General features: G+C 48.9%; 1 pseudogene; it reads right to left on the bottom strand.

Moving 5' to 3' along the window:
* Nucleotides 1-2,920: 2,920 nt before the first annotated feature.
* Nucleotides 2,921-11,418, bottom strand: LOC115118019 (zinc finger protein GLIS2-like; annotated as a pseudogene).
* Nucleotides 11,419-26,147: the final 14,729 nt, after the last annotated feature.

The following is a 26,147-nucleotide window of genomic DNA, read 5'->3' as shown; positions in this document are numbered from 1 at the left end:
TGACTAACAAAAACTACCATAACTGTAATTATTCTCAAAACGATGGACATACCGTATGGAAAATAAAGTATGGACATACCGTATGGAAAATAAAGTATGGACATACCGTATGGACATACTGTATGGAAAATAAAGTATGGACATACCGTATGGAAAATAAAGTATGGACATACTGTATGGAAAATAAAGTATGGACATACCGTATGGAAAATAAAGTATGGACATACCGTCATGGACATACTGTATGGAAAATAAAGTATGGACATACCGTATGGACATACCATATGGAAAATAAAGTATGGACATACCGTATGGACATACCGTATGGAAAATAAAGTATGGACATACCGTATGGACATACTGTATGGAAAATATAGTATGGACATACCGTATGGAAAATAAAGTATGGACATACATACTGTATGGAAAATAAAGTATGGACATACCGTCATGGAAAATAAAGTATGGACATACTGTATGGAAAATAACATACTGTATGGAAAATAAGATATGGACATACCATCATGGACATACTGTATGGAAAATAAAGTATGGACATACTGTATGGAAAATAAAGTATGGACATACCGTATGGAAAATAAAGTATGGACATACCGTATGGACAATAAAGTATGGACATACCGTATGGAAAATATAGTATGGACATACCGTATGGAAAATAAAGTATGGACATACCGTATGGAAAATAAAGTATGGACATACCGTATGGAAAATAAAGAATGGACATACCGTATGGACATACCGTATGGAAAATAAAGAATGGACATACCGTATGGAAAATAAAGAATGGACATACCGTATGGAAAATAAAGTATGGACATACCGTATGGACATACCGTATGGACAATAAAGTATGGACATACCGTATGGACAATAAAGTATGGACATACCGTATGGAAAATAAAGAATGGACATACCGTATGGACATACTGTATGGAAAATAAAGAATGGACATACCGTATGGAAAATAAAGTATGGACATACCGTATGGAAAATAAAGTATGGACATACCGTATGGAAAATAAAGTATGGACATACCGTATGGAAAATGGAAATGTAAGACCTTTAAAGAAAGATGGAGAGAGAGTGAGTAGAGGGGGAGGGGTATTTGGCTCTTCAGGGGAATGTTTCTTGTGTTGAGATGCTCCTCTCACCTGTCCTCTTCTCCTCTCACCTCCCCTCCTATACCCACATAACATGGTTCACTCAACATTCTACAACCATCATATCTCTGCGACGCCAGCTTATGGAAGGACCCCAGAGTCCACAGAGAAAGGTGGCCGTTTCAAGCCTGAGCGTAAATGAAGGGAAAACCAAGGTAGTGAAGATGGAAAGAGAAAGACAGAATGTTTCCAGAGAGCCACAAGTACAAGTTGGCAGGTCCATGTTTTGTAAAACGTAACAAAGACACTGGTGTGTACGGTATAAGTGCATGTTGAATGCATCAATCCAACCATACGGATTCTAACATCAGTCAATTGTTCTAAAGTCTGTGAATGAACCCCACTTCCTTGGAAAAGTGAAGTGAGGCAGTTTGTAGTGTGGCTGTGTCCTGTGACCAGCCCAGCTGTACGTAGCAGTAAAGCCTGATTCACACCGTAGGACCAAACCATGCCTAACTGTAGCAGCCTGGCCTGGTTACGCCATGATGCTGAACCATGCTAAACAGAACACTGTGAAAAGAAGATCCCAGCCAGCACGGTGCGGTTTGAGTCAGCCCTATAGTGTCAATCAGCCTGTGTCACACACCCCGTGGTTCAGGATACACAGCTCCCAGTCTACCCTCAAGGATGGATCTTTTTTGGCACAATGTGGGACTGTTGAACTCGGGACAAAGCAACCAACAGCCAACTCCACAAGGACTCAGGACTCTTCACTGGACAGCCACCTGTTTTACACAGCTGCTTTTAATGAAAGGTCACTTCAAACACTGTTCCACAACACAGTGTGTTACTTCAGCAGTGGACCTTTCATACCCAGTACTTAACTCACTGTGTCATTTAGAAGTAGAGTTGTTGTGGACAATAATAGATTGGACTGGGAGGCTGACTGACCGGAGTAATTCACCTGTCCACCAGGGGGGTACATAACAACACCTGTGCCATAGACGTTACCGTGATGAAGAAGAAGAAGAAGAATATTGGTCATTTGCTGGGTGATATAACACCGTTTGTCTGCCTTCTAAGACTTGAGTTGCTCTGTGTCCTTACACAAGCCCCTAGTTTGCAACAACAAGCCCGTCACATGTCATTGTGGAAAGGGCTGGTCCACGATGGTCACCCTCCCCGAATCGGGAAAAGATTGTCAAAAATAGTCATCAAAGTGCTCACGTTTAGTTTCAGTCATGTTTGAGGAGAGTTTTGAGAGGTTAGCAGCAGTTGTGAGGTGTATATCACTATCGCCTGGGTTGATGTTCTGACTAGAAGGGGGTTGTGTGCTCCTTGGTGGGATGTCATTCTGATTGACATCCAATAGCACCATTTAAAGTAAGGAGATGCAGTCAATACTATTTAAAGTAAGGAGATTGCAGTCAATTTGTATCCGTAATTTAAAGCCCTGGGGACTTCTAAATCAGTTTGACTTCACTTCCGATAAAACTGTTTCAGCGAAGTTTGTCCAGCAGTGTCCTACTGTTCACAGCACTTTGTAGGAAGTAGTTTCTGTTTCAGCGGTCTGGGGACCTGTTGTTGCTAAAGCGCCTCCTAGTTTCAGGGTCTGGGGACGTACTGTGTGTTGCTAGCCGAGCAGTGAGCGCCTCCTACTGTTTCAGCGGTCTGGGGACGTACTGTGTGTTGCTAGCCGAGCAGTGAGCGCCTCCTACTGTTTCAGCTGTCTGGGGACGTACTGTGTGTTGCTAGCCTGAGCGCCTCCTACTGCAGTCTGGGGAGCGCTAGCCTCCTACTGTTTCAGTTGTGTGTCTACCTCACTGCTCGGCCACAGAGCACACTGTCAACATGAACATCATCAATACATACACATGAGGTGGAGCTTGAGGAAGGACACAGAGCATTAGAAGACTGTCATCAATACATACACATGAGGTGGAGCTTGAGGAAGGACACAGAGCATTAGAAGACTGTCCTTTCCATGGAGCCCGTCCAGAAACAAAGGAAACGCCAGAGACAGAGAATGTGGGGAAGAGGTGAGGAGAGCCGCTGTTGCATTTTTTTCAAGCCTTATGAAATAATACAGAATTACACATGATTGGAATGTATTTATGAGTTGTTGATGGTCCCAAGATGTGCTAGATAAATGACAAGATAGCAGTGCCAGATACCTCAGTTTTTTTGTCCAAGACAATTTTACAAACTGAGGTGTGGACTTTGTTGTTAAGTTTAAGTTGCCTGAAAGTAGACTTTCTCTCTTTTCACGTCAATTTTTTTCTACCTTTTTCTACATTTTCTCAACCCCCCTTCAGTTCTTCTGGAATGTGTGTGTGTGTGTGTGTGTGTGTGTGTGTGTGTGTGTGTGTGTGTGTGTGTGTGTGTGTGTGTGTGTGTGTGTGTGTGTGTGTGTGTGTGTGTGTGTGTGTGTGTGTGTTTTAGTTGACCACAGCTGGCTTAAGCACAACCGTGCCGGAGGGGATGACCACCCAGGACAGGGGGTCATGAGAGGCCCCCGTGGAGAGGTTCAGCACCCCCCCACAAAGCTTGTTCTTCCCCCCCTCCCCCCCAATTTTCCCCTTGTGGTGACACCCGTGGTGGTGGGCCCTGCGCTCTGAGGCGGACGACCCCATGGATCCTCCTAGGGACACGGGCACCATGGTGGGCCCCAGCCCCAGGGCTGAGGAGGGGAAGGCCGGGGAGAGCCCCAGGGACGACTTGGTGGCCAGGCTCAGAGGAGAACCATTGAAGGACAGGATGGAGGTGGTGCAAGGGGAGCTGGGGCACCCCCCCAGCGTGCTCAGGTCCAGGGGCCGGGGGCGAGGGGGGATAGAGGCATGGAGCCCGCCAGGCCCTGCAGAGCGTGGCCCCCCAGGAGAGCGGCAGCGGCGCTGGGGATGATGATATGGGCCCCACTGATGTAGCTCAGCTCCGACTCCCCCAGCTTACCCCTCTTCCACCCATCCCCACCCCCAGGGGACCCACCTTGAGCAGGGAGCTCAGCCCACCCGGACAGCCTTGCTCCTGGGCTACAGAGTGGCCGTGGGCCTTGATGTGCTTACGGAGGGAGCTAGGGTCTGTGTAGCGCTTCAGGCAGCCAGCCATCTTGCAGTAGTAGGGCTTGTCCACGTAGTGGGTACGCGTGTGCTTGAAGCGGTCGCTGGAGTTGGAGTAGCGCTTGCTGCAGCCCTCGTATGGACAGATGTAGGGCTTCTCACCTGAGGAGAAAAGACATTCAGGTAAGTTATTCAATTCAATAAACTTGATTCGTTATTTTAGCGTTAGAGATTGCATGAAGGAAGGAATGTTTTCATGTGTATACAGCATACAAAAGAATGTGTGACTTTACAGCGAGGGCATCTTTTCAGTCTTTTGTATTGATCTGTCTGTCTGTCTGTCTGTCTGTCTGTCTGTCTGTCTGTCTGCCTGTCCGTCTGTCTGTCTGTCTGTCTGTCTGTCTGTCTGTCTGTCTGTCTGCCTTTCTGTCTGTCTGTCTGTCTGTCTGTCTGTCTGTCTGTCTGTCTGTCTGTCTGTCTGTCTGTCTGTCTGTCTGTCTTAGTGTCTATCTGTCTTTCTGAGTGTCTGTCTGTGTCTGTGTGTGTGTCTGTCTGTCTGTCTATCGGAGTGTCTAAGTGTCTGAGTGTCTGTGTGTGAGTGTCTGTCTGTCTGTCTATCTGAGTGTCTGTGTGTGAGTGTCTGACCAACCTGTGTGTGAGCGGTTGTGTATCTTGAGGTTCTCCAGGCGAGAGAAGCTCTTGTTGCAGGTGGGGCAGCGGTGAGGCTTCTCATTGGTGTGTGTACGGATATGGATAAGCATCTTGTACCTGCACACACACACACACACACACACACACACTTGAGTATAATAACAGGTGCACACGCATACCCTTATGGAACAATGCAAGGAATTCATAACATCTTTCTGAAAAGTGAGGAAGGTAGTTTTGAATGATACGGCTCATAGAGGTGTTAAGACTGGTTTCATGAAGGACTTCTAAATGTCTTATGTTGGACACATTTCAGTGGTCAGTTAATCATCTCAGTCATGATCTGACGTCAATCTCACCTAGCGTTGAAGCCCCGCCCTCTGCGAGCACAGCCGTCCCAGTGGCAGCAGTACCCAGAATCCTTTTCAGGTTTGACGTGGAAGTCGTTGACGTGGTCCACAAGGTCTTGCAGGGACTCAAAGAGAAGATGGCACTGGAGAGAGAGAGAGAGAGGAGAGAGAGAGGGGAGAGAGAGAGAGAGAGGGGAGAGAGAGAGAGGGGAGAGAGAGATGGAGGAGAGAGAGGGGGGAGAGAGAGATGGAGGAGAGAGAGATGGGGAGAGAGAGATGGAGGAGAGAGAGTGGGGAGAGAGAGAGGGGAGAGAGAGATGGAGGAGAGAGTGGGGAGAGAGAGAGGGGAGAGAGATGGAGGAGAGAGAGAGATGGAGGAGAGAGAGGGGAGAGAGATGGATGGAGGAGAGAGGGGAGAGAGAGATGGAGGGGAGAGAGAGATGGAGGAGAGAGAGAGAGAGATGGAGGAGAGAGTGGGGAGAGAGAGAGAGGAGAGAGAGAGAGGGGGGGAGGGAGAGAGATGGAGGAGAGAGAGAGGGGAGAGAGAGATGGGGGAGAGAGAGAGGGGGAAGAGACGGGGAGAGAGAGATGGGGGAGAGAGAGATGGGGGAGAGAGATGGGGAGAGAGAGAGGGGGAGAGAGAGAGGGAGAGAGAGATGGGGAGAGAGAGAGGGGAAGAGACGGGGAGAGAGGGGAGAGAGAGAGATGGGGGAGAGAGAGATGGGGGAGAGAGAGGGGGAGAGAGAGATGGGGGAGAGAGAGGGGGAGAGAGAGATGAGGGGGAGAGGGAGGAGAGAGAGGGGGAGAGAGGGGGAGAGAGAGAGATGGGGAGAGAGGGGAGAGAGAGATGGGGGGAGAGAGAGATGGGGGAGAGAGGGGGAGAGAGAGATGAGGGGGAGAGAGATGAGAGGGGGAGAGAGATGGGGGAGAGAGAGATGGGGGAGAGAGAGGGGGGAGAGAGAGATGAGAGGGGGAGAGTGGTGGAAGACAGAGGGAGAATGATGTAAAAGAGAGAAAAGGTTGAACATCCACCACTGTCATTGTGAAATGTTAAATCAATGACCTTTGTAGTGTCTGGTTATGTCATGGTAACACCTGGCTGCAGAGCAAAATGGTCCTAGCCAGGTCCCAGATCTGTTTGTGCTGGCTTGCCAACTCCTGGTCTCGACAATGACCATTACATAGGAGTTGGCGAGACAACAGAAACTGATCTGGGCCCAGGCTAAAATGTTTCCCCTGTTGCATGACTTCCTGTGTCTCACCTTCCTCCAGCGACAGGCCAGCTGTTCGTCTGCTGAGAGATCGGGAGAGGCCCGCTTGTCGTTGGGCTGGCCAATGAACATGGATGACGGCAGGTGGAGTCCGGCCCCAGCACCAATCGGCACGAAGAACTGGAAGGCCTGCGAGGAGGCTCTGCTCTCCACATAATGGATGTGAGCTGAGTCCTGAGAGAGAGGAGGCAGAGGATCAAGAGGATGGAGGAGGATTAGAGGTTAGAATGTCTGTCTTACTCCATCAAACATGCACACACACACACACACACACACACACACACACACACACACACACAAGAAGATCTGTTCCCTCTGCTTTAATTCTTTTCACCATTTTCCCTCTTTCCCTCTCCTCTCCTGTCCCTCTCCTCTCCTGTCCCTCTCCTCTCCTGTCCCTCTCCTGCTCCTGTCCCTCTCCTCTCCTGTCCCTCTCCTCTCCTGTCCCTCTCCTGCTCCTGTCCCTCTTCTCTCCTGTCCCTCTCCTGTCCCTCTCCTCTCCTGTCCCTCTCCTGTCCCTCTCCTCTCCTGTCCCTCTTCTCTCCTGTCCCTCTCCTGTCCCTCTCCTCTCCTGTCCCTCTCCTGCTCCTGTCCCTCTCCTCTCCTGTCCCTCTTCTCTCCTGTCCCTCTCCTGCTCCTGTCCCTCTCCTCTCCTGTCCCTCTCCTTCTCCTGTCCCTCTCCTTCTCCTGTCCCTCTCCTCTCCTGTCCCTCTCCTCTCCTGTCCCTCTCCTCTCCTGTCCCTCTCCCTCTCCTTCTCCTGTCCCTCTCCTTCTCCTGTCCCTCTCCGCTCCTGTCCCTCTCCTGCTCCTGTCCCTCTCCTCTCCTGTCCCTCTTCTCTCCTGTCCCTCTCCTGCTCCTGTCCCTCTCCTCTCCTGTCCCTCTCCTCTCCTGTCCCTCTCCTTCTCCTGTCCCTCTCCTTCTCCTGTCCCTCTCCTTCTCATGTCCCTCTCCTCTCCTGTCCCTCTCCTGTCCCTCTCCTTCTCATGTCCCTCTCCTTCTCCTGTCCCTCTCCTGTCCCTCTCCTTCTCATGTCCCTCTCCTATCCTGTCCCTCTTCTGTCCCTCTCCTTCTCATGTCCCTCTCCTTCTCCTGTCCCTCTCCTGTCCCTCTCCTTCTCCTGTCCCGCTCCTCTCCTGTCCCTCTTCTCTCCTGTCCCTCTCCTGTCCCTCTCCTTCTCCTGTCCCTCTCCTTTTCCTGTCCCGCTCCTCTCCTGTCCCTCTCCTGTCCCTCTCCTTCTCCTGTCCCTCTCCTTCTCCTGTCCCTCTCCTTCTCCTGTCCCTCTCCTCTCCTGTCCCTCTCCTGTCCCTCTCCTTCTCATGTCCCTCTCCTTCTCCTGTCCCTCTCCTCTCCTGTCCCTCTCCTCTCCTGTCCCTCTCCTTCTCCTGTCCCTCTCCTCTCCTGTCCCTCTCCTCTCCTGTCCCTCTCCTCTCCTGTCCCTCTCCTGCTCCTGTCCCTCTCCTCTCCTGTCCCTCTCCTCTCCTGTACCTCTCCTGTCCCTCTCCTTCTCCTGTCCCTCTCCTTCTCCTGTCCCGCTCCTCTCCTGTCCCTCTCCTGTCCCTCTCCTTCTCCTGTCCCTCTCCTCTCCTGTCCCTCTCCTCTCCTGTCCCTCTCCTCTCCTCTCCTGTCCCTCTCCTGTCCCTCTCCTCTCCTGTCCCTCTCCTTCTCCTGTCCCTCTCCTTCTCCTGTCCCGCTCCTCTCCTGTCCCTCTCCTGTCCCTCTCCTTCTCCTGGCCCTCTCCTTCTCCTGTCCCGCTCCTCTCCTGTCCCTCTTCTCTCCTGTCCCTCTCCTGTCCCTCTCCCTCTCCTGTCCCTCTCCTTCTCCTGTCCTTCTCCTGTCCCGCTCCTCTCCTGTCCCTCTTCTCTCCTGTCCCTCTCCTGTCCCTCTCCTTCTCCTGTCCCTCTCCTTCTCCTGTCCCTCTCCTCTCCTGTCCCTCTTCTCTCCTGTCCCTCTCCTTCTCCTGTCCCTCTCCTTCTCCTGTCCCTCTCCTCTCCTGTCCCTCTCCTTCTCCTGTCCCTCTCCTGTCCCTCTCCTGTCCCTCTCCTGTCCCTCTCCCTCTCCCTCTCCTGTCCCGCTCCTCTCCTGTCCCTCTTCTCTCCTGTCCCTCTCCTTCTCCTGTCCCTCTCCTTCTCCTGTCCCTCTCCTGTCCCTCTCCTTCTCCTGTCCCTCTCCTGTCCCTCTCCTCTCCTGTCCCTCTGCTTCCACTCTGTGGTGTGAACATTCATATTTGGCATGGTCTGTAATGAGAGTCATCTGTCTCAGGCCCTGTCCTCTGACTCAGCCTGGTTAGGACCAGCAGCACACAAGCAACATTAGGGGCACAGAGCAGCTCCTAACACCCCTGTCACACTTCACATAAGGGAATCAGGTTGTGCTGGAGGGGGAGGGCACTGTTGATCAAACACATCATGTGTCTTGTGTTCCGTATAACAAGCTCCTCTCTCCCTCTCTGTTACTTGCACTCAGTGGCCTCGGGCATTGTGTGTGTGTGTGTGTGTGTGTGTGTGTGTGTGTGTGTGTGTGTGTGTGTGTGTGTGTGTGTGTGTGTTTGTGTGTGTGTGTGTGTGTGTGTGTGTGTGTGTGTGTGTGTGTGTGTGTGTGTGTGTGTGTGTGTGTGTGTGTGTGTGTGTTGTGTGTGTGTGTGTGTGTGTGTGTGTGTGTGTGTGTGTGTGTGTGTGTGTGTGTGTGTGTGTGTGTGTGTGTGTGTGTGTGTGTGTGTGTGTGTGTGTGTGTGTGTGTGTGTGTGTGTGTAATCAGATTTACAGCGAGGTACAGCCATGCAGACCTCACGCCATCTAACTCAATTCGCTCCCAATTGTATTGAGATCTGCTATCTGTGGTCATTCAGCCTCTATCTGCTTCACACTGAGTCCCAGACAAGCACTCCCACAGACATGGGCACACACACTCATACTGTACAACCGTGCACACACACAGATACATAAATGCATGCACACACACAGCTGCCAAAACATAGACACACGCACGCACACAGACACAAACACACACATTCAGACACACACACACTGATGAATGCAGAAGCACAGCTGAGTACCGGGAATTGGTCTCATTTTATGAGATTTGTCACATACACATTTGTGACATAGCTGGAGCCTGTTAGACAGCGAGAGGATTGTGGTTCAGTTGTAGTCATCTCTCTCTCTCTCTCTCTCTGTCTCTCCCTCCCTCCCTCCCTTCCCCTCCCTCCCTCCCCCTCCCCCCCCCTCTCTCCCTCCCTCCCTCCCTCCCCCTCTCTCCCTCCCTCCCCCCTCCCCCCCCCCCTCTCCCTCCCTCCCCCTCCCCCTCTCTCCCTCCCTCCCTCCCTCTCCCTCCCTTCCCCTCCCTCCCTCCCCTCCCTCCCCCTCCCTCCCTCCCTTCCCCTCCCTCCCCCTCCCTCCCCCCTCCCCCTCCCTCCCCCTCCCTCCCCCTCTCTCCCTCCCTCCCTCCCTCCCTTCCCCTCCCTCCCTCCCCTCCCTCCCCCTCCCTCCCTCCCTTCCCCTCCCTCCCTCCCCCTCCCTCCCCCTCCCCCTCTCTCCCTCCCTTCCTCCCTCCCTCCCTCCCTCCCCTCCCTCCCCCTCCCCCTCCCCCTCTCTCTCCCTCCCTCCCTCCCTCTTTTCTTGTCTCTTGCCACAGATGACTGATTGTCTTTTAATTATTTAAATACCCATCCAGTCACTCTGCACTTACTGACCTGTGACATAGTTTATAGTGTGTGTGTGTGTGTGTGTGTGTGTCTGTGTGTGTGTGTGTGTGTGTGAGCGTGTGCGCGTGTGCGTGTGCGTGTGTGTGTGTGTGCGTGTGAGCGTGTGTGTGTGTGTGTGTGAGCCCTCTTGTTGTCGCTGTGTTCCTGACTCTTTGTGTCGTGCTTCCTCGCCGATGTGACATGATATCAGCTCTAACTGATACAGCTGGGATTGGCTGGGAAGCATCTCTCTCTCTTCCTCTTCCTCCTCCTCGTCTCTCTCATCCTGTGTCTCCCCTCTCTTCTCACACAATGGAATAGGACATTTCAGAAGTGTCCGCACTGTCAGATGGTTTCTACTCACCCCTGCAATGATGTGGTGGGAGACCCCGTTTCCGTTGGTCATCTCTGGGGAGCTGGAGGTGTGGCGGGAGGAGGGGGACGTACTGAGGTCCACGGCTGGCGGGGTGGGGGGTGTCTCTGGCCTCTCCCGGGAGACCACCAGCACACCTGTGGAAGGGTGAGGTCGGTCAGAATACCTAACACCTGTGGGTGTGTGATTTGATTGGCAGTGTGTTACAGCTATGGGTTCACACCCACTCTTCTCTTTGTGTGTGTGTGTGTGTGTGTGTGTGTGTGTGTGTGTGTGTCGTCACCCACCTGTGTGTGGCGAGGCCGGGGAGGCGGGCACTATGACGGCTGTGCCATCATCAGCCATGCGGAGCTGCCGGGAGCGCTTGAAGGGTATTGGAGAGAGCGTGAGGGTGGGGGGTGGCCGTGCACTCCTGTCCCGCCCGTTGACACACCCCCGGGGGAGCATTAGGTCCAATGGCTCGTCCAGGGACAGCATGGCTGCAGCCCACGGACCTCCCGCCTGCACAGACAACCAATCAGAGAAGGTCAGGTATTCAGTAGTGATGGTGGGAAACATTTCTACACTTCCATATTGGGATATTATTTAGGGTAATACATCGTATTGTTTTGACCATATGGTAATATTATTTTGCTCTAGGTGGCCGTACCTGCCTGGACCAAAACTCCTTCATAACTTGTTCACTGTCTTCTTTTGAAATAGGGACACAATTTGTTTTCAGCACTTTATTTCCATGACTGATCAGAACTCATTTTCTCATGTCTCTCTCTGTCTCTCTGCAGCAGACATAGTGAGCAATATGTTTGGAACATCCAATCACAAAATCACAGTATCAAATCGCAATACATATTGTATCAGCACCAAAGTATCGTGAAAATATCATATTGTGAGGTCCCTGGAAATGGCCAGCCCTACTATTCAGCCAATCATACTTGGAGAGAGTGGCCAGCCCTACTATTCAGCCAATCATACTTGGAGAGAGTGGCCAGCCCTAGTATTCAGCCAATCATACTTGGAGAGAGTGGCCAGCCCTAGTATTCAGCCAATCATACTTGGAGAGAGTGGCCAGCCCTAGTATTCAGCCAATCATACTTGGAGAGAGTGGCCAGCCCTAATATTCAGCCAATCATACTTGGAGAGAGTGGCCAGCCCTAGTATTCAGCCAATCTCACTTGGAGAGAGTGGCCAGCCCTAGTATTCAGCCAATCATACTTGGAGAGAGTGGCCAGCCCTAGTATTCAGCCAATCATACTTGGAGAGAGTGGCCAGCCCTAGTATTCAGCCAATCATACTTGGAGAGAGTGGCCAGCCCTAGTATTCAGCCAATCATACTTGGAGAGAGTGGCCAGCCCTAGTATTCAGCCAATCATACTTGGAGAGAGTGGCCAGCCCTAGTATTCAGCCAATAATACTTGGAGAGAGTGGCCAGCCCTACTATTCAGCCAATCTTACTTGGAGAGAGTGGCCAGCCCTAGTATTCAGCCAATAATACTTGGAGAGAGTGGCCAGCCCTAGTATTCAGCCAATAATACTTGGAGAGAGTGGCCAGCCCTAGTATTCAGCCAATAATACTTGGAGAGAGTGGCCAGCCCTAGTATTCAGCCAATCATACTTGGAGAGAGTGGCCAGCCCTAGTATTCAGCCAATAATACTTGGAGAGAGTGGCCAGCCCTAGTATTCAGCCAATAATACTTGGAGAGAGTGGCCAGCCCTAGTATTCAGCCAATCATACTTGGAGAGAGTGGCCAGCCCTAGTATTCAGCCAATAATACTTGGAGAGAGTGGCCAGCCCTAGTATTCAGCCAATAATACTTGGAGAGAGTGGCCAGCCCTAGTATTCAGCCAATAATACTTGGAGAGAATGCAATGGCTCTATTCCCACAGACCTCCGACCTGCACAGAGATAGTGGTTAGAGCGATGGGTCAGTAACCAGAAGGTTGCAAGATGGAATCCCCGAGCTGACAAGGTAAAAATGTGTCATTCTGCCCCTGAACAGGCAGTTAACCCACTGTTCCCAGGCCGTCATTGAAAATAAAAATTTGTTCTTAACTGACTTGCCTAGTTAAATAAAGGTTAAATCAAATAAATATTGAATGTCGGTTTTAATATCAAATACACTTATTTCATATAATATTACCGGTAAATGACTGGTATGGTCGATGCCAATGATTTATACTGTAACAGCAAAGTAATTCAGTGTTTTTAACAACTTGTAATAATGTGATGACCAATGAACAGAGCGAGTCAGTAAAGGTGTGGTTAAGTAATGGCTCTGTTTAATACAGGGACAGGTTAGAGGATGACCTCTGTTTAATACAGGGACAGGTTAGAGGATGACCTCTGTTTAATACAGGGACAGGTTAGAGGATGACCTCTGTTTAATACAGAGACAGGTTAGATGATGACCTCTGTTTAATACAGGGACAGGTTAGATGATGACCTCTGTTTAATACAGGGACAGGTTAGAGGATGACTGTTTAATACAGGGACAGGTTAGAGGATGACCTCTGTTTAATACAGGGACAGGTTAGAGGATGACCTCTGTTTAATACAGGGACAGGTTAGAGGATGACCTCTGTTTAATACAGGGACAGGTTAGAGGATGACCTCTGTTTAATACAGGGACAGGTTAGAGGATGACCTCTGTTTAATACAGGGACAGGTTAGAGGATGACCTCTGTTTAATACAGGGACAGGTTAGAGGATGACCTCTGTTTAATACAGGGACAGGTTAGATGATGACCTCTGTTTAATACAGGGACAGGTTAGAGGATGACCTCTGTTTAATACAGGGACAGGTTAGATGATGACCTCTGTTTAATACAGGGACAGGTTAGAGGATGACCTCTGTTTAATACAGGGACAGGTTAGATGATGACCTCTGTTTAATACAGGGACAGGTTAGAGGATGACCTCTGTTTAATACAGGGACAGGTTAGAGGATGACCTCTGTTTAATACAGGGACAGGTTAGAGGATGACCTCTGTTTAATACAGGGACAGGTTAGAGGATGACCTCTGTTTAATACAGGGACAGGTTAGAGGATGACCTCTGTTTAATACAGGGACAGGTTAGAGGATGACCTCTGTTTAATACAGGGACAGGTTGGAGGATGACCTCTGTTTAATACAGGGACAGGTTAGAGGATGACCTCTGTTTAATACAGGGACAGGTTAGAGGATGACCTCTGTTTAATACAGGGACAGGTTAGAGGATGACCTCTGTTTAATACAGGGACAGGTTAGATGATGACCTCTGTTTAATACAGGGACAGGTTAGAGGATGACCTCTGTTTAATACAGGGACAGGTTAGAGGATGACCTCTGTTTAATACAGGGACAGGTTAGAGGATGACCTCTGTTTAATACAGGGACAGGTTAGAGGATGACCTCTGTTTAATACAGGGACAGGTTAGATGATGACCTCTGTTTAATACAGGGACAGGTTAGGGATGACCTCTGTTTAATACAGGGACAGGTTAGATGATGACCTCTGTTTAATACAGGGACAGGTTAGAGGATGACCTCTGTTTAATACAGGGACAGGTTAGAGGATGACCTCTGTTTAATACAGGGACAGGTTAGAGGATGACCTCTGTTTAATACAGGGACAGGTTAGAGGATGACCTCTGTTTAATACAAGGACATGTTAGAGGATGACCTCTGTTTAATACAGGGACAGGTTAGAGGATGACCTCTGTTTAATACAGGGACAGGTTAGAGGATGACTGTTTAATACAGGGACAGGTTAGAGGATGACCTCTGTTTAATACAGGGACAGGTTAGAGGATGACCTCTGTTTAATACAGGGACAGGTTAGAGGATGACCTCTGTTTAATACAGGGACAGGTTAGAGGATGACCTCTGTTTAATACAGGGACAGGTTAGAGGATGACCTCTGTTTAATACAGGGACAGGTTAGAGGATGACCTCTGTTTAATACAGGGACAGGTTAGATGATGACCTCTGTTTAATACAGGGACAGGTTAGATGATGACCTCTGTTTAATACAGGGACAGGTTAGAGGATGACTGTTTAATACAGGGACAGGTTAGAGGATGACCTCTGTTTAATACAGGGACAGGTTAGAGGATGACCTCTGTTTAATACAGGGACAGGTTAGAGTATGACCTCTGTTTAATACAGGGACAGGTTAGAGGATGACCTCTGTTTAATACAGGGACAGGTTAGATGATGACCTCTGTTTAATACAGGGACAGGTTAGATGATGACCTCTGTTTAATACAGGGACAGGTTAGAGGATGACTGTTTAATACAGGGACAGGTTAGAGGATGACCTCTGTTTAATACAGGGACAGGTTAGAGGATGACCTCTGTTTAATACAGGGACAGGTTAGAGGATGACCTCTGTTTAATACAGGGACAGGTTAGAGGATGACCTCTGTTTAATACAGGGACAGGTTAGAGGATGACCTCTGTTTAATACAGGGACAGGTTAGAGGATGACCTCTGTTTAATACAGGGACAGGTTAGAGGATGACCTCTGTTTAATACAGGGACAGGTTAGAGGATGACCTTTGTTTAATACAGGGACAGGTTAGAGGATGACCTCTGTTTAATACAGGGACAGGTTAGAGGATGACCTGTTTAATACAGGGACAGGTTAGAGGATGACCTCTGTTTAATACAGGGACAGGTTGGAGGATGACCTCTGTTTAATACAGGGACAGGTTAGAGGATGACCTCTGTTTAATACAGGGACAGGTTAGAGGATGACCTCTGTTTAATACAGGGACAGGTTAGAGGATGACTGTTTAATACAGGGACAGGTTAGAGGATGACCTCTGCTTAATACAGGGACAGGTTGGAGGATGACCTCTGTTTAATACAGGGACAGGTTAGAGGATGACCTCTGTTTAATACAGGGACAGGTTGGAGGATGACCTCTGTTTAATACAAGGACAGGTTAGAGAATGACCTCTGTTTACACTGCTTTACCCATAACTACACTGCCTTACCCATAACTACACTGCCTTACCCATAACTACACTGCCTTACCCATAACTACACTGCCTTACCCATAACTACACGCCTTACCCATAACTACACTGCCTTACCCATAACTACACTGCCTTACCCATAACTACAGCGCTTTACCCATAACTACACTGCCTTACCCATAACTACACTGCCTTAGTTGTCTTTGCTGTCTTCGTATCCAAGATAATTGTGTAGTTTAGAGTGTGTAGGTTTAGAGTGATTATCTTCATTTACCGAGGTTAGCTAGCCAGCTATTTGTCGTCCTTAACGTAGGAGACACTGCTAGCTAGCCAACAGCTAGCCAACGTCCACCGAACAGAACTTCCGCACTCAACAACCCGGTCGCATTTAAGCCGCTCCACAGGTAGTATCACATTTTTCATTTCATTTCATTACAGTACAACGGCTTGATTTGTTTGATCGTAGCTAGCTACATAGCTAGCTACATAGCCGTCTTTGTATCAAAGATAATTGTGTAGTCTAGAGCGATTTCCTAGGTTAGCTAGCCAGCTATTGTCGTTCTTTTAACGCAACGTAACGTAATCAACACTGCTAGCTAGCCAGCTGGCCCGAATAACAGCACAGTAGAAACTATTACACTCAACGGAACGACTTGATTAGTGTAGTGTCAACAACGCAGCCACTGCCAGCTAGCCTACATAGTCAACAACGCAGCCTCTGCCAGCTAGCCTACTTCAGCAGTACTGTATCATTTTAATCATTTTAGTCAATAAGATTCTTGCTACGTAAGCTTAACTTTCTGAACTCTCGAGACGTGTAGTCCACTTGTCATTCCAATCTCCTTTGCATTAGCGTAGCCTCTTGTGTAGCCTGTCAACTATGTGTCTGTCTATCCCTGTTCTCTCCTCTCTGCACAGACCATACAAACGCTCCACACCGCGTGGCCGCGGCCACCCTAATCTGGTGGTCCCAGCGCGCACGACCCACGTGGAGTTCCAGGTCTCCGGTAGCCTCTGGAACTGCCGATCTGCGGCCAACAAGGCAGAGTTCATCTCAGCCTATGCCTCCCTCCAGTCCCTCGACTTCTTGGCACTGGACGGAAACATGGATCACCACAGACAACACTGCTACTCCTACTGCTCTCTCTTCGTCTGCCCACGTGTTCTCGCACACCCCGAGAGCTTCTGGTCAGCGGGGTGGTGGCACCGGGATCCTCATCTCTCCCAAGTGGTCATTCTCTCTTTCTCCCCTTACCCATCTGTCTATCGCCTCCTTTGAATTCCATGCTGTCACAGTTACCAGCCCTTTCAAGCTTAACATCCTTATCATTTATCGCCCTCCAGGTTCCTCGGAGAGTTCATCAATGAGCTTGATGCCTTGATAAGCTCCTTTCCTGAGGACGGCTCACCTCTCACAGTTCTGGGCGACTTTAACCTCCCCACGTCTACCTTTGACTCATTCCTCTCTGCCTCCTTCTTTCCACTCCTCTCCTCTTTTGACCTCACCCTCTCACCTTCCCCCTACTCACAAGGCAGGAAATACGCTCGACCTCATCTTTACTAGATGCTGTTCTTCCACTAACCTCATTGCAACTCCCTCCAAGTCTCCGACCACTACCTTGTATCCTTTTCCCTCTCGCTCTCATCCAACACTTCCCACACTGCCCCTACTCGGAGGGTATCGCGCCGTCCCAACCTTCGCTCTCTCTCCCCCGCTACTCTCTCCTCTTCCATCCTATCATCTCTTCCCTCTGCTCAAACCTTCTCTACCTATCTCCTGATTCTGCCTCCTCAACCCTCCTCTCCTCCCTTTCTGCATCCTTTGACTCTCTATGTCCCCTATCCTCCAGGCCGGCTCGGTCCTCCCCTCCCGCTCCGTGGCTCGACGACTCATTGCGAGCTCACAGAACAGGGCTCCGGGCAGCCGAGCGGAAATGGAGGAAAACTCGCCTCCCTGCGGACCTGGCATCCTTTCACTCCCTCCTCTCTACATTTTCCTCTTCTCTCTCTGCTGCTAAAGCCACTTTCTACCACTCTAAATTCCAAGCATCTGCCTCTAACCCTAGGAAGCTCTTTGCCACCTTCTACTCCCTCCTGAATCCTCCTCCCCCTCCCCCTCCTCCCTCTCTGCAGATGACTTCGTCAACCATTTTGAAAAGAAGGTCGACGACATCCGATCCTCGTTTGCTAAGTCAAACGACACCGCTGGTTCTGCTCACACTGCCCTACCCTGTGCTCTGACCTCTTTCTCCCCTCTCTCTCCAGATGAAATCTTGCGTCTTGTGACGACCGGCCGCCCAACAACCTGCCCGCTTGACCCTATCCCCTCCTCTCTTCTCCAGACCATTTCCGGAGACCTTCTCCTTACCTCACCTCGCTCATCAACTCATCCCTGACCGCTGGCTACGTCCCTTCCGTCTTCAAGAGAGCGAGAGTTGCACCCCTTCTGAAAAAACCTACACTCGATCCCTCCGATGTCAACAACTACAGACCAGTATCCCTTCTTTCTTTTCTCTCCAAAACTCTTGAACGTGCCGTCCTTGGCCAGCTCTCCCGCTATCTCTCTCAGAATGACCTTCTTGATCCAAATCAGTCAGGTTTCAAGACTAGTCATTCAACTGAGACTGCTCTTCTCTGTATCACGGAGGCGCTCCGCACTGCTAAAGCTAACTCTCTCTCCTCTGCTCTCATCCTTCTAGACCTATCGGCTGCCTTCGATACTGTGAACCATCAGATCCTCCTCTCCACCCTCTCCGAGTTGGGCATCTCCGATTGCGTCCTACCTGACAGGTCGCTCCTACCAGGTGGCGTGGCGAGAATCTGTCTCCTCACCACGCGCTCTCACCACTGGCGTCCCCCAGGGCTCTGTTCTAGGCCCTCTCCTATTCTCGCTATACACCAAGTCACTTGGCTCTGTCATAACCTCACATGGTCTCTCCTATCATTGCTATGCAGACGACACACAATGAATCTTCTCCTTTCCCCCTTCTGATGACCAGGTGGCGAATCGCATCTCTGCATGTCTGGCAGACATATCAGTGTGGATGACGGATCACCACCTCAAGCTGAACCTCGGCAAGACGGAGCTGCTCTTCCTCCCGGGGAAGGACTGCCCGTTCCATGATCTCGCCATCACGGTTGACAACTCCATTGTGTCCTCCTCCCAGAGCGCTAAGAACCTTGGCGTGATCCTGGACAACACCCTGTCGTTCTCAACTAACATCAAGGCGGTGGCCCGTTCCTGTAGGTTCATGCTCTACAACATCCGCAGAGTACGACCCTGCCTCACACAGGAAGCGGCGCAGGTCCTAATCCAGGCACTTGTCATCTCCCGTCTGGATTACTGCAACTCGCTGTTGGCTGGGCTCCCTGCCTGTGCCATTAAACCCCTACAACTCATCCAGAACGCCGCAGCCCGTCTGGTGTTCAACCTTCCCATGTTCTCTCACGTCACCCCGCTCCTACGCTCTCTCCACTGGCTTCCAGTTGAAGCTCGCATCCGCTACAAGACCATGGTGCTTGCCTACGGAGCTGTGAGGGGAACGGCACCTCAGTACCTCCAGGCTCTGATCAGGCCCTACACCCAAACAAGGGCACTGCGTTCATCCACCTCTGGCCTGCTCGCCTCCCTACCACTGAGGAAGTACAGTTCCCGCTCAGCCCAGTCAAAACTGTTCGCTGCTCTGGCCCCCCAATGGTGGAACAAACTCCCTCACGACGCCAGGACAGCGGAGTCAATCACCACCTTCCGGAGACACCTGAAACCCCACCTCTTTAAGGAATACCTAGGATAGGATAAAGTAATCCCTCTCACCCCCCTTAAAAGATTTAGATGCACTACTGTTCCACTGGATGTCAGAAGGTGAATGCACCAATTTGTAAGTCGCTCTGGATAAGAGCGTCTGCTAAATGACTTAAATGTAAATGTAATGCCTTACCCATAACTACACTGCCTTACCCATAACTACACCGCCTTACCCATAACTACACGCCTTACCCATAACTACACTGCCTTACCCATAACTACACTTCCTTACCCATAACTACACTATCTTACCCATAACTACACTGCCTTACCCATAACTACACTGCCTTACCCATAACTACACTGCCTTACCCTGCCTCCTAGCAATGCACATGCACACGCAAACCAAACACACACTGTCCTCCCTCCCCCTACACTGTCCTCCCTCCTCCCTCCCCCTCCCCACCACACTGTCCTCCCTCCCTCTTCCCCCCCACACACACTGCCCCCACACACACACACACTGTCCTCCCTCCTCCCCCTCCCCACCACACTGCCCCCCACACACACACACTGCCCCCCCCACACACACACACACTGTCCTCCCCCCCCCCACATACACACTCTCCCAGTGTCCCCTCCCTCCTGTGACCTTTGCTCACACACTCTTCCCACAGGAATGTCTACAATCCAATCCAGATGCTCACCCTGACCCCTCCACCCCACTACCTCCCTCCGGCCACTGCCCTCTAGCCCCCCTGGCCAGCACCTCCCAATCGCTATGGACCTTGCAGCCCCACTGCATGACCCCCCCTCTCAGCCCATCAGCCCCCACTCAGTTCCACTTTACACATACACAAACACAAACACACACAGAAACACAGAGTACATTTTGACAGAATTCTGCATGCGGAGTCTCAATTGGGTGTTTGTCCCATTTTGTGAATTATTGGTTGGTGAGTGGACCCCAGTGGACCCCAGAGAGGGCAACTCTCTCTCTCTCTCTCTTTCTCTCTCTCTCTCTCTCTCTCTCTCTCTCTCTCTCTATGTCTCTCTTAATTCAATTTCAATGTCTCTCTCTCTCTCTCTCCTCCCTCAGTCACAGTACTGTCTATATTTCTGCCACACAGCTCTAATACACACACTGATCTACTCCTGCCCCCAGCTAACACAAACAAACACACGCACAAGCAATTATCCTACTGTAATTTCCACAAATCCTGCCCCGGCTTCTCTCTCCCTCTCCTTTCTCTCTCTCTCTCTCTCTCTCTCTCTCTCTAAAACACACACTCTCTATTTCTCTCTCTCTCTGTCACACACACACCCCCACACATAGTCACACTCACTCACTCATACACATACTTACACAAACACAGAGCTGCGCAGCGGCGCTGCTGAACTGAATGGTTGTCTTTGAGAGCGAGTTTGGCCAGGGGCCACATGAGGAGAAGCTGTGTCTGGGAGGGGTCACCAAGTTCAGCCACCCCACCACCACAACCCAGCCCAGGGGGATAACAGGCCTGATCAGCAGGAGATAGCAGGGGATGACACACACACAGGAGGGAAAACACACACACAGAGCGGAACACACACACACACATACACACACACAGGAGCGAAAACACACACACAGAGAGCGAGACACACACACCCACACACCCACACACAGAGAGCGGGACACACACACACAAAGAGCACTCAACTAACAGAGAGCGGGACTCACACACACAAACTCTGCAGAGTTACCACAAGACCTGTGTTCTAATCTAAAGACACAAATAACTGACATTTGGAGACCTGTAACATAGCCTAGTGGAGACCTGTAACATAACCTAGTGGAGACCTGTAACATAACCTAGTGGAGACCTGTAAAATAACCTAGTGGAGTACAGGAACATAACCTAGTGGAGATCTGTAACATAACCTAGTGGAGACCTGTAACATAACCTAGTGGAGACCTGTAACATAACCTAGTGGAGACCTGTAACATAACCTAGTGGAGACCTGTAACATAACCTAGTGGAGACCTGTAACATAACCTAGTGGAGACCTGTAACATAACCTAGTGGAGACCTGTAACATAGCCTAGTGGAGACCTGTAACATAACCTAGTGGAGACCTGTAACATAACCTAGTGGAGACCTGTAACATAACCTAGTGGAGACGTGTAACATAACCTAGTGGAGACCTGTAACATAACCTAGTGGAGACCTGTAACATAACCTAGTGGAGACCTGTAACATAACCTAGTGGAGACCTGTAACATAGCCTAGTGGAGACCTGTAACATAACCTAGTGGAGACCTGTAACATAACCTAGTGGAGACCTGTAACATAACCTAGTGGAGACCTGTAACACAACCTAGTAGAGACCTGTAACATAACCTAGTGGAGATCTGTAACATAACCTAGTGGAGACCTGTAACATAACCTAGTGGAGATCTGTAACATAACCTAGTGGAGACCTGTAACATAACCTAGTGGAGACCTGTAACATAACCTAGTGGAGACCTGTAACATAACCTAGTGGAGACCTGTAACATAACCTAGTGGAGACCTGTAACATAACCTAGTGGAGACCTGTAACATAACCTAGTGGAGACCTGTAACATAACCTAGTGGAGACCTGTAACACAACCTAGTGGAGATCTGTAACATAACCTAGTGGAGACCTGTAACATAACCTAGTGGAGACATGTAACATAACCTAGTGGAGACCTGTAACATAACCTAGTAGAGACCTGTAACATAACCTAGTGGAGACCTGTAACACAACCTAGTAGAGACCTGTAACATAACCTAGTGGAGACCTGTAACATAACCTAGTGGAGACCTGTAACATAACCTAGTGGAGACCTGTAACATAACCTAGTGGAGACCTGTAACATAACCTAGTGGAGACGTGTAACACAACCTAGTGGAGACCTGTAACACAACCTAGTGGAGACCTGTAACACAACCTAGTGGAGACCTGTAACATAACATAGTGGAGACCTGTAACATAACCTAGTGGAGACCTGTAACACAACCTAGTGGAGACCTGTAACATAACCTAGTGGAGACCTGTAACACAACCTAGTGGAGATCTGTAACATAACCTAGTGGAGACATGTAACATAACCTAGTGGAGTACAGGAACATAACCTAGTGGAGACCTGTAACATAACCTAGTGGAGACCTGTAACATAACCTAGTGGAGTACAGGAACATAACCTAGTGGAGACCTGTAACATAACCTAGTGGAGTACAGGAACATAACCTAGTGGAGACCTGTAACATAACCTAGTGGAGACCTGTAACATAACCTAGTGGAGTACAGGAACATAACCTAGTGGAGACCTGTAACATAACCTAGTGGAGACCTGTAACATAACCTAGTGGAGACCTGTAACATAACCTAGTGGAGACCTGTAACATAACCTAGTGGAGACCTGTAACATAACCTAGTGGAGACCTGTAACATAACCTAGTGGAGACCTGTAACATAACCTAGTGGAGACCTGTAACATAACCTAGTGGAGACCTGTAACATAACCTAGTGGAGACCTGTAACATAACCTAGTGGAGACCTGTAACATAACCTAGTGGAGACCTGTAACATAACCTAGTGGAGACCTGTAACACAACCTAGTGGAGATCTGTAACATAACCTAGTGGAGACCTGTAACATAACCTAGTGGAGACCTGTAACATAACCTAGTGGAGACCTGTAACATAACCTAGTAGAGACCTGTAACATAACCTAGTGGAGACCTGTAACACAACCTAGTAGAGACCTGTAACATAACCTAGTGGAGACCTGTAACATAACCTAGTGGAGACCTGTAACATAACCTAGTGGAGACCTGTAACATAACCTAGTGGAGACCTGTAACATAACCTAGTGGAGACCTGTAACACAACCTAGTGGAGACCTGTAACACAACCTAGTGGAGACCTGTAACACAACCTAGTGGAGACCTGTAACATAACATAGTGGAGACCTGTAACATAACCTAGTGGAGACCTGTAACACAACCTAGTGGAGACCTGTAACATAACCTAGTGGAGACCTGTAACACAACCTAGTGGAGATCTGTAACATAACCTAGTGGAGACATGTAACATAACCTAGTGGAGTACAGGAACATAACCTAGTGGAGACCTGTAACATAACCTAGTGGAGACCTGTAACATAACCTAGTGGAGTACAGGAACATAACCTAGTGGAGACCTGTAACATAACCTAGTGGAGTACAGGAACATAACCTAGTGGAGACCTGTAACATAACCTAGTGGAGACCTGTAACATAACCTAGTGGAGTACAGGAACATAACCTAGTGGAGACCTGTAACATAACCTAGTGGAGACCTGTAACATAACCTAGTGGAGTACAGGAACATAACCTAGTGGAGACCTGTAACATAACCTAGTGGAGACCTGTAACATAACCTAGTGGAGTACAGGAACATAACCTAGTGGAGACCTGTAACATAACCTAGTCAGATGTAAGTGGAGGGGAGTCCTTCATACATTTTTCAAAGCACAGCAATACAAACCATATGTGTTGGAGGTACAGATCATAATGTCTTGCTGCAGAAAGGTGCATTGGTAATATGAGGTACAGATCATAATGTCTTGCTGCAGAAAGGTGCATTGGTAATATGAGGTACAGATCATAATGCCTTGCTGCAGAAAGGTGCATTGGTAATATGAGGTACAGATCATAATGTCTTGCTGCAGAAAGGTGCATTGGTAATATGAGGTACAGATCATAATGTCTTGCTGCAGAAAGGTGCATTGGTAATATGAGGTACAGATCATAATGTCTTGCTGCAGAAAGGTGCATTGGTAATATGAGGTACATATCATAATGCCTTGCTGCAGAAAGGTGCATTGGTAATATGAGGTACAGATCATAATGTCTTGCTGCAGAAAGGTGCATTGGTAATATGAGGTACAGATCATAATGCCTTGCTGCAGAAAGGTGCATTGGTAATATGAGGTACAGATCATAATGTCTTGCTGCAGAAAGGTGCATTGGTAATATGAGGTACATGTCATAATGCCTTGCTGCAGAAAGGTGCATTGGTAATATGAGGTACAGATCATAATGCCTTGCTGCAGAAAGGTGCATTGGTAATATGAGGTACAGATCATAATGTCTTGCTGCAGAAAGGTGCATTGGTAATATGAGGTACAGATCATAATGTCTTGCTGCAGAAAGGTGCATTGGTAATATGAGTACAGACCTGTAACACAACCTAGTGGAGATCTGTAACATAACCTAGTGGAGACATGTAACATAACCTAGTGGAGACCTGTAACATAACCTAGTGGAGTACAGGAACATAACCTAGTGGAGACATGTAACATAACCTAGTGGAGACATGTAACATAACCTAGTGGAGACCTGTAACATAACCTAGTGGAGACCTGTAACACAACCTAGTGGAGTACAGGAACATAACCTAGTGGAGTACAGGAACATAACCTAGTGGAGACATGTAACATAACCTAGTGGAGACCTGTAACACAACCTAGTGGAGACCTGTAACATAACCTAGTGGAGTACAGGAACATAACCTAGTGGAGACCTGTAACATAACCTAGTGGAGACCTGTAACATAACCTAGTGGAGACCTGTAACATAACCTAGTGGAGACCTGTAACATAACCTAGTGGAGACCTGTAACATAACCTAGTGGAGACCTGTAACATAACCTAGTGGAGACCTGTAACATAACCTAGTGGAGTACAGGAACATAACCTAGTGGAGACCTGTAACATAACCTAGTGGAGACCTGTAACATAACCTAGTGGAGACCTGTAACATAACCTAGTGGAGTACAGGAACATAACCTAGTGGAGACCTGTAACATAACCTAGTGGAGATCTGTAACATAACCTAGTGGAGACCTGTAACATAACCTAGTGGAGACCTGTAACATAACCTAGTGGAGACCTGTAACATAACCTAGTGGAGACCTGTAACATAACCTAGTGGAGACCTGTAACATAACCTAGTGGAGTACAGGAACATAACCTAGTGGAGACCTGTAACATAACCTAGTGGAGACCTGTAACATAACCTAGTCAGATGTAAGTGGAGGGGAGTCCTTCATACATTTTTCAAAGCACAGCAATACAAACCATATGTGTTGGAGGTACAGATCATAATGTCTTGCTGCAGAAAGGTGCATTGGTAATATGAGGTACAGATCATAATGTCTTGCTGCTGAAAGGTGCATTGGTAATATGAGGTACAGATCATAATGCCTTGCTGCAGAAAGGTGCATTGGTAATATGAGGTACATATCATAATGCCTTGCTGCAGAAAGGTGCATTGGTAATATGAGGTACAGATCATAATGCCTTGCTGCAGAAAGGTGCATTGGTAATATGAGGTACAGATCATAATGTCTTGCTGCAGAAAGGTGCATTGGTAATATGAGGTACAGATCATAATGCCTTGCTGCAGAAAGGTGCATTGGTAATATGAGGTACAGATCATAATGTCTTGCTGCAGAAAGGTGCATTGGTAATATGAGGTACAGATCATAATGTATTGCTGCAGAAAGGTGCATTGGTAATATGAGGTACAGATCATAATGTCTTGCTGCTGAAAGGTGCATTGGTAATATGAGGTACAGATCATAATGCCTTGCTGCAGAAAGGTGCATTGGTAATATGAGGTACAGATCATAATGCCTTGCTGCAGAAAGGTGCATTGGTAATATGAGGTACAGATCATAATGCCTTGCTGCAGAAAGGTGCATTGGTAATATGAGGTACAGATCATAATGCCTTGCTGCAGAAAGGTGCATTGGTAATATGAGGTACAGATCATAATGCCTTGCTGCAGAAAGGTGCATTGGTAATATGAGGTACAGATCATAATGTCTTGCTGCAGAAAGGTGCATTGGTAATATGAGGTACAGATCATAATGCCTTGCT

The sequence above is a fragment of the Oncorhynchus nerka genome, unplaced genomic scaffold, assembly GCF_034236695.1.
Source record: "Oncorhynchus nerka isolate Pitt River unplaced genomic scaffold, Oner_Uvic_2.0 unplaced_scaffold_2458, whole genome shotgun sequence".
Taxonomy (NCBI): Eukaryota; Metazoa; Chordata; class Actinopteri; order Salmoniformes; family Salmonidae; genus Oncorhynchus; species Oncorhynchus nerka.
The sequence above is the reverse complement of the archived record's forward strand: the minus strand, read 5'-3'. Positions and strand labels throughout refer to the sequence as shown.